The 6,717-nt window shown below is 38.1% G+C and overlaps 1 pseudogene; it reads left to right on the forward strand.

Annotated features, from left to right (window-relative positions):
* The first annotated feature begins 4,268 nt into the window (after positions 1 to 4,268).
* Positions 4,269 to 6,397, forward strand: LOC122705325 (annotated as a pseudogene).
* The last annotated feature ends 320 nt before the right edge of the window (positions 6,398 to 6,717 follow it).

Here is a 6,717-nt window from a genome sequence, read left to right on the forward strand (position 1 = left end):
ATATATTGAAAAATCCTTGCATCCCTGGGGTGAATCCCACTTGATTATGGTGTATGACCTTTTTAAAGTATTGTTGGATTCAGATTGCTAAGATTTTGTTGAGGATTTTGCATCTATTTTTCATCAATAATATTGGCCTATAATTTTCTTTTTTTTTTGTGGTATCTTTCTCGAGCTTTGGTAGCAGGTCTTGGTGGCTTCATAGAATGAATTTGAAAGTTTTCCTTACCTACTAACACTCCTCCAAAGAACTCAGTCTTCTCAGAGTGAGATAAGAGGAGGTGAAAGTAGACTGTAAAATAATTACCAATTTGTTCTCCCATAGTATTATAAAGTTTTCTGCAATTAAAAATGTTGAGCAACAAAGCAATCTATAGATTCAATGCAATCCCTATCAAGCTACCAACGGTATTTTTCACAGAACCAGAACAAATAATTTCACAATTTGTATGGAAATACAAAAAACCTCGAATAGCCAAAGTAATCTTGAGAAAGAAGAATGGAACTGGAGGAATCAACCTGCCTGACTTCAGACTCTACTACAAAGCCACAGTCATCAAGACAGTATGGTACTGGCACAAAGACAGAAATATAGATCAATGGAACAGAATAGAAAGCCCAGAGATAAATCCACGAACCTATGGACACCTTATCTTCAACAAAGGAGGCAAGGATATACAATGGAAAAAAGACAACCTCTTTAACAAGTGGTGCTGGGAAAACTGGTCAACCACTTGTAAAAGAATGAAAATAGAACACTTTCTAACACCATACACAAAAATAAACTCAAAATGGATTAAAGATCTATTTTGTAAATGTAAGACCAGAAACTATAAAACTCCTAGAGGAGAACATAGGCAAAATACTCTCCGACATGAATCACAGCAGGATCCTCTATGACCCATCTCCCAGAATATTGGAAATAAAAGCAAAAATAAACAAATGGGACCTAATGAAACTTAAAAGCTTTTACACAACAAAGGAAACTATAAGCAAGGTGAAAAGACAGCCCTCAGATTGGGAGAAAATAATAGCAAATGAAGCAACAGACAAAGGATTAATCTCAAAAATATACAAGCAACGCCTGAAGCTCAATTCCAGAAAAATAAATGACCCAATCAAAAAATGTGCCAAAGAACTAAACAGACATTTCTCCAAAGAAGACATACAGATGGCTAACAAACACATGAAAAGATGCTCAATGTCACTCATTATCAGAGAAATGCAAATCAAAACCTGAATGAGGTACCATTACACGCCAGTCAGGATGGCTGCTATCCAAAAGTCTACAAGCAATAAATGCTGGAGAGGGTGTGGAGAAAAGGGAACCCTCTTACACTGTTGGTGGGAATGCAAACTAGTACAGCCACTATGGAGAACAGTGTGGAGATTTCTTAAAACACAGGAAATAGAACTGCCATATGACCCAGCAATCCCACTTCTGGGCATACACACTGAGGAAACCAGATCTGAAAGAGGCACATGTACCCCAGTGTTCATCGCAGCACTGTTTATAATAGCCAGGACATGGAAGCAACCTAGATGCCCATCAGCAGACAAATGGATAAGGAAGCTGTGGTACATATACACCATGGAATATTACTCAGCTGTTAAAAAGAATTCATTTGAATCAGTTCTAATGAGACGGATGAAACTGGAGCCCATTATACAGAGTGAAGTAAGCCAGAAAGATAAAGAACATTACAGCATACTAACACATATATATGGAATTTAGAAAGATGGTAATGATAACCCTATATGCAAAACAGAAAAAGAGACACAGATGTACAGAACAGAATTTTGGACTCTGTGGGAGAAGGCGAGGGCGGGATGTTTCGAGAGAATAGCATGTATATTACCTATAGTGAAACAGATCACCAGCCCAGGTTGGATGCATGAGACAAGTGCTCGGGCCTGGTGCACTGGGAAGACCCAGAGGAATCGGGTGGAGAGGGAGGTGGGAGGGGGGATCGGGATGGGGAATACATGTAACTCCATGGCTGATTCATGTCAATGTATGACAAAACCCACTGCAATGTGGTGAAGTAATTAGCCTCCAACTAATAAAAATAAATGAAAAAAATTAATAAAAAGCATACTACTAAGTAAAATAAAAATAATAATAATAAATAAAATAAATTTTAAAAAAATAAAAATTCTGGGAAAATATTTCAAGGATCTTAATCTGATTTTTAGAATTTTTCTTAAGAGCCCTCATTTAGGAAATTCCCTAAAGCAAGTGGTTTTTAATTATTTCAAATCTTATCCAAGTCAAAAATTCCCACCGATGGGAGCTGGTTACTTAGACTATCTTGAAAACATTTAAAAATGCTTCCAAAACATTTCTGAATGATAAAATCCCCATTCTCTGACAAGGACCTACTCAGAGACAAGTAACGTTCTTCCTTAATTCACAGGGAGAGTTAGCAGAGATTGATTTTTCACACTGTGGTAGTTTTCATTCAGAAGAATATTGTTGCTTTTAGAACAGATGAAATTAGCACTTCTAAAGTTTGCATTTGACAATGACTTAAGGAATCAACTTAATTATTACATCTCATTAGCAATGGAAGCTCTGTGTGTCTGTTTGGACCTCACTAAAAGGAGGGGAATCAAGTTAGGATGCTTATGTGTATAATATGTAACTAATTATTGCAAACTTGAACATTGCAGCATTTTAAAAATTTCAGATAAAGAAATAAAGAGAGCTGGAAGTAGGACTCATAGAAATATGTCCACTTCGGAAATGGGCATAGAGAGGGTATGAAGCAGTGGCCTAGCTTTCCCTTCAAAGGTGAAGATAATGAAGAGATGGGAATTCACTTTGGATCTACCTGAGGGATGCACAGTCCCCAGAGTAAAGCAAAAATGAGTCAAAGAGTAGGTCCATAAGAACTAAAGACAGATCACACACTGGGCTCTATAATTTCCTTATTCCATATATATACATATATATATATATATATATAATTTCTATATATATGCATAATATATACCCCAGGGAAGAGACTTAGAAAGCTTCTACCCAGTTTTTAATCAAGAGCATTACATCATTATACTCACATTAAGTCTTCTGTGTCTAATTACTAGCAAGTATGTGATTAAAGGCTTTGTTTTTCTTTCTACTTCTTGAAAGGACTTCATATAATCAGAAATTACACCAGATCATAAACATTCCCTAGGCATATGTCTAGGCTGTCTCCTCTTAGAATCAAAGAAATCAAGCCTCAAGAATCTGAACTTATGTCTTCAATACCAAGAGTGACAATCAATGATAAGGGAACCAGCTCTGTGTTTTCTGAACTAAGAAGGGTGAGTTTCTGAATTCAACTTACATATCTAATTCAATTTACAATACTTATTCCTTGTTTTGAGGTGAAATTTGAGGAACTTAATATATGCCTATTCTTTCTCATTTTGTGTAGTTCTGAGACTCAAGTGAACCCAGGGAATCTGTTGGAGAGGGAACAGAGAATGTTCCAAGACATGAGTGGGCTCAAAACATATCAGTTAGAAAGTTTCCTCTAAGAGGATAAAACTCACTCTTTCACCTCTATGGCTTTTACTTTGTGACAAGGGAAGTTACTTAATTCTCATAGACTATCATCCTGGATTAGAAACAGAATTTTTGGTTCTGACCACATGAAGTCTAAAGTGTATTAGAAACCAGCGCCAGGTTGCTAGGGTCACTGAATGAAGAAATGTTGAGATGAAAGTAGAACAATTATGTCCTAATCCACCCCTCTTCTCCCTTGGTTTTTCCAGCAGGTATATTTGCATATGGTAGCACTGGCCTTCCCTCTGTAGTCTGTTTGTGATATCCTTTACTATATTTAGCTTATAAAAGCTCTAATTAAGGGCAAGTCCACATCACTGTATTGTGATAAAGGTAAAGGCAGATTATATTGGACTAATTTGAGATAGTGTCAGGAATTCACACTGTGTGTACTTTTTAGCGCTGGACTTCCCTGGTAGCTCAGCAGTAAGAATCTGTCTGCTAATGCAGGAGACACAGGTTCATTACCTGGGTTGGGAAAATCCCTTGAAGAAGGAAGTGGCAACCGACTCCAGTATTCTTGCCTGGGAAATCCCATGGACAGAGGAGCCTTGTGGGTTATAGTCCACGGATTTGCAAAAGAATTGGTCATGACTTAGCAACTCAAGAACAGCAAAATTACTCTTCTGTAGGATGAAACACTGTGGGAAGAGCTGAGTTGTCCTCTAATGAAACACTTTCCTGCTCCATACACAGATTCCCTTAAAGAAGAATGGCTTCTGGAAATGTCTCTTTTGTGACTGAACTCATTCTGTTAGATTAACAGACCATCCAGAATTCCAGCACCCTTTTTCTTCCTTTTCCTAAGAATGTACATGGACACTGTGCTGGGAAATTTGAGATTGATAATCCTAATTGCACTTAATTCACACCTACACACCCCCATGTACTTTTTCCTCTTTAATTTGTCCTTCATCAGCTCAGTTCAGTCACTCAGTCATGCCCAATTCTTTGCAAACCCACGGACTGCAGCACGCCAGGCTACCCTGTCCATCACCAACTCCTGGAGCCTACTCAAACTCATGTCCATTGAGTTGGTGATACCATCCAACCATCTCAACCTCTGTCATCAAATTCTCTTCCTGCACTCAATCTTTCCTAGCATCAGGGTTTTTTCCAATGAGTTGGTTCTTTGCATCAGGTGGCCAAAGTATTGGAGCTTCAGTTTTAGCATCAGTCCTTCCAATGAATATTCAGGACTGATTTCCTTTAAGAGTGACTGGTTTGATCTTGCTGTCCAAGGGACTCTCAAGAGTCATCTCCAACACCACATTTCAAAAACATCAATTCTTCGGCACTCAGCTTTCTTTGTAGTCCAACTCTCACATCCATACATGACTACTGGACAAACCATAGTTTTGACTAGTTGAACCTTCGTTGTTAAAGTAGTGTCTCCAATTTTTAAACGTGCTGGCTAGTTTGGTCATAGTTTTTCTTTCAAGGAACAAGTGTCTTTTATTTTCATGGCTGCAGTCACCATCTGCAGTGATTTTGGAGCCCCCAAAAATAAAGTCTCTCTGTTTCCACTGTTTTCCCATCTATTCAACATGAAGTGATGGGACCAGATGCCATGATCTTAGTTTTCTGAATGTTGAGTTTTAAGCCAACTTTTTCACTCTTCTCTTTCACTTTCATCAGGAGGTCTTTAGTTCTTCTTTGTTTTCTGCCATAAGGATGGTGTCATCGGCGTGTCTGATGTTATTGATATTTCTCCCAGCAATCCTGATTCCAGCTTGGGCTTCATCCAGCCCAGTGTTTCTCATGATGTTCTCTGCATATAAGTTAAATAAGCAGGGTGACAATATACAGCCTTGATGTACTCCTTTCCCTATTTGGAACCAGTCTGTTGTTCCATGTCCAGTTCTAAATGTTGCTTCTTGACCTGCATAGAGATTTCTCAGGAGGCAGGTCAGGTGGTCTGGTATTCCCATCTCTTTAAGAATTTTCCACAGTTTTTTGTGATCCACACAAAGACTTTGGCATAGTCCATAAACCAAAAGTAGATGTTTTTCTGGAACTGTCTTGCTTTTTTCTACGTTCCAGCAGATGTTGTAAACTTGTTCTCTGATTCCTCTTCCTTTTCTAAATCCAACTTGAACATCCAGAAGTTCTTCATAGACTTCTGCTATTCTTCTGTGTTTTCACCCAGAATGCTGATTAATTTTATATCAAAGAAGAATGTTATTTCTTACATGGAATCAATGATACAGCTCCACTTTTTCAGGTTTTTCACCATTTCTGAAATTTATGTGCTGACATCAATGGTCTATGACTGCTATGTGGCCATCTGTAACCCACTCTTGTATAATGCTGCCATGTCCCCTAAAGTGTGTTCCAACCTTATCCTTGCTTCCTACTTAATGGCATTTTCTGGTGCCATTGGTCACATTGGATGCATGTTGAGACTGAACTTCTGTGAGTAATCCCCATCAACCATTATTTCTGGCATATCTTTCCTCTGCTCAAGCTCTCCTGCACAAGTATCCACATTAGTGATCTGGCATTTTTCATTGAGGTGGACATCAAAATCATTGTGCCCAATCTCATCATCTTTGTCTCTTGTGGTCTCATCCTCATCAACATCTTCCATATCAGCTCCACGGAGGGCAGATCAAAGCCTTCAGTACCTGCTGCCCCCACATCATTGCTGTTTCTCTCTTCTTTGGATCATGTATATTTACGTATCTCAAACCTTCATTTTCTGGGTCTATGGATGAAAGAAAAGTCTCTTCTCTCTTTTACACCAATGTGATTGCCATGATGAACCCCTTGATCTACAGCTTGAGAAATAAAGATGTGAAAGCTGCTCTGAGAAAAACTCTGAGTAGGAGAAAATTTTGAATAGATAGAGTATCTCTGTGCAGCTGGTCACAGGACAGAAATTTCTGTGTTTAATCATAATAACTTTGTTGAAATCTTTTTGTTTTTTTTTTCAACCAGGCAGAAGGAAATCTGAGTCATCTCTCTATTTATTTTCACTTTGTGTTGAGCCAGATTTTTCTTGCAGACTTTCTCACCATCTCCCATTTATTAATACTATTTAGAAAAATGTGTTACCTCTTGTTTTTTTCTCAGTTTGAACGTTTTTTTAACCCTCTGAAAATTTAAAACTGCTCTATAGTTGATGAAATCAGGGAACATTGGAGTGAAATAGAATCATT

The sequence above is a fragment of the Cervus elaphus genome, chromosome 2 (genome assembly GCF_910594005.1).
Source record: "Cervus elaphus chromosome 2, mCerEla1.1, whole genome shotgun sequence".
Taxonomy (NCBI): domain Eukaryota; kingdom Metazoa; phylum Chordata; class Mammalia; order Artiodactyla; family Cervidae; genus Cervus; species Cervus elaphus.